At 43.5% G+C, this 2,716-nt stretch overlaps 1 pseudogene; it reads left to right on the forward strand.

Annotated features, from left to right (window-relative positions):
- The first annotated feature begins 1,164 nt into the window (after positions 1-1,164).
- LOC128048520 (heterogeneous nuclear ribonucleoprotein A1-like) lies at positions 1,165-2,314 on the forward strand (annotated as a pseudogene).
- Positions 2,315-2,716: the final 402 nt, after the last annotated feature.

The raw sequence follows: 2,716 nt of genomic DNA on the forward strand, positions 1-2,716 counted from the left end.
AGTTCATGGGGTCACAATGAGTAGGACATGACTGAAGTGACTGAGCATGCATGCATATAAATTTACTAAAAATCATTCTGCATATTTTAAATCGGTGAGTTTTATAGTATATCATGTATGCCTCAATGAAAGTGTCAAAAATGCAAAAAAAGCAAAACAAAACATGGAGTACCTACCATGTGTCACATATTGTGGGATATAAAAGAAGATGTGTTATATGTGATAACTGAGAATATCAAAAGTTGGGTGAATGTTAGCTAAATCTCTTTCCTTTCTTCCCTGTGACTGGTGTATTTGAAGTTACCTAGCTGACACTGTCTGAGGTTTAGAGGCCACCGCCTTGGAACAAGGCTCTGTGCTCTTTCCTGTCCTTAGCTCATTCAGTAAAGAGGAGTCTTCTTTTTTTTTTTTTCTGTTAGAGGTGTTTCTTTTTCTAACTTCAAAACCGATGCCATTATTCTTCTTGCATCAGGGTCAGGTAGATTTAATAGATAACAGTTGTAAAGTCCTTGGAGGTATTCAGGGAAAAGAGCTTGACACAGTCTATACAGGTTTAATGACTAAAATGTCCTGTTTGCTACTTCCCAACTGTCACCTCTTCTCTGTATTCATTACTTTTGTCTACTCTAAATATAATTGCTCACATCAATGAGCTGGTGAGTAAGCTCACACATATCAAGTCCGCAATAAAACTGAAGTCAAGTTCAATTTCTTTGGGGGAGAAATAATGAAGTTAGCACCATATTTCTGCTTGTTTCTTTAATGTAATTAGAGAGAATGTGTTCCTCAAACATTTTATTCTCTGAGAAGTTCTGCTTCTTCCAAGCACTTTAAAGTGCTTGATTTTGGATGCTGTGAAACATTACAAAAGTGCGTTATCATTATATGTTGAAAAATACTGATTTAAAAACTGGCTTCCCTGGTGGCTCAGATGGTAAAGAATCTGCCTGCAATGCGGGGGGCCAGGGTTTGATCCCTGGGTTGGAAATTTGCCCTGGGGAAAGGAATGGCAACCTATTCCAGAATTCTTGCCTGGAAAGCCAGGCATGACTAAGCGACTAACACTTTTTTTTCTCTTAGAGATATATTCATTAGGTTATTCCTTTCTGCCCATGAATGCAGCTGAGTCAGCATTGCTGAAGTCTCCCCGGCTCTGCTGCCATCATGTCTAAGTCAGAGTCCCCCAAGGAACCCAAACAGCCACAAAAGCTCTTCTTGGAGGGGCGAGCTTCGACACAACCAACGAGAGCCCGAGGAGCCATTTTGAGTAATGGGGAATGCTCACAGACTTGTGGTAATGAGGTATCCAAACACAAGCATTCCGAGGCTTCCAGTTTGTCAAATATGCCACTATGGAGGAGGTAGACAGAGCCAAAATGTAAGGCCACACAAGGTGGATGAAAGAGTTGTGGAACCCAAGAGAGCCATCTCAAAAGAAGATTCTCAAAGACCTGGTACCCACATAACTGTGAAAAAGATTTTTGTTGGTGGCATTAAAGAAGATACTAAAGAACTTCACTGAAGAGATTATTTTGAACAGTATGGGAAAACTGAAGTGATTGAAATCGTGACTGACCGAGGCAGCGGCAAAAAGCAAGGCTTTGCTTTTGTAACCTTTGATGACCATGACTCTATAGACAAGATTGTCATTCATAAATACCACACTGTGAAGGGCCACAAATGTGAAGTTAGAAAAGCCCTATGTAAGCAAGAGATGGCTAGTGCTTCGTCCAGCCAAAGAGGTGGAAGTCGTCCTGGAAACTTCGGTGGTGGTCGTGGAGATGGTTTTGGTGGGAATGACAACTTTGGTCATGGAGGAAACGTCAGTGATTGAAGTGGCTTTGGTGGAAACTGTGGAGAGGTGGATACAGTGGCAGTGAGATGGCTATAATGGATTTAGTAATAATGGAAGCAATTCTGGACAATGATTTTGGCAGTTAACAACAATCAATCTTCAAATTTTGGTTCCATGAAAGGAGGAAACTTTGGAGGCAGAAGTTCTGACCCCTATGGTAGTGAAGTGAAGTGAAGTCGCTCAGTCGTGTCCGACTCTTTGCGACCCCGTGGACTGTAGCCCACCAGGCTCCTCCGTCCATGGGATTCTCCAGGCAAGAATACTGGAGTGGGTTGCCATTTGCTTCTCCAGGGGATCTTCCCGACCCAGGGATTGAACCCAGGTCTCCTGCATTGCAAGCAGACACTTTAACCTCTGAGCCACCAGGGAGGCCAATACTTTGCCATACCATGAAACCAAGGTTGCTATGGTGGTTCCAGCAGCAGTGGCAGTAGCTATCACAGTGGCAGAAGGTTTTAATTACTGCCAGGAAACAAAACTTAGCAGTAGGGGAGAGCCAGAGAAATGACAGGCAAGCTACAGGCTAGAACAGATTTGTGAACTCAGCCAAGCACAGTGGTGGCAGGGTCTAACTGCTATAAAGAAGGCATATTTTAGACAACACTCATGTGTATGGGCAAAAACTCCAGAACTACTGCACTTCTGACTAACTGTATCAGTTCAGTTCAGTTCAGTTCAGTTGCTCAGTTGTGTCTGACTCTGCAACCCCACGAACCTCAGCACGCCAGGCCTCCCTGTCTATCACCAACTCCCGGAGTTTACTCAAACTCATGTCTATTGAGTCGGTGATGCCATCCAACCATCTCAACCTCTGTCGTGCCCTTCTCCTCCTGCCCTCAATCCCTCCCAGCATCAGAGTCT

This window comes from Budorcas taxicolor, chromosome 5 (genome assembly GCF_023091745.1).
Source record: "Budorcas taxicolor isolate Tak-1 chromosome 5, Takin1.1, whole genome shotgun sequence".
In the NCBI taxonomy this organism is placed as follows: Eukaryota; Metazoa; Chordata; class Mammalia; order Artiodactyla; family Bovidae; genus Budorcas; species Budorcas taxicolor.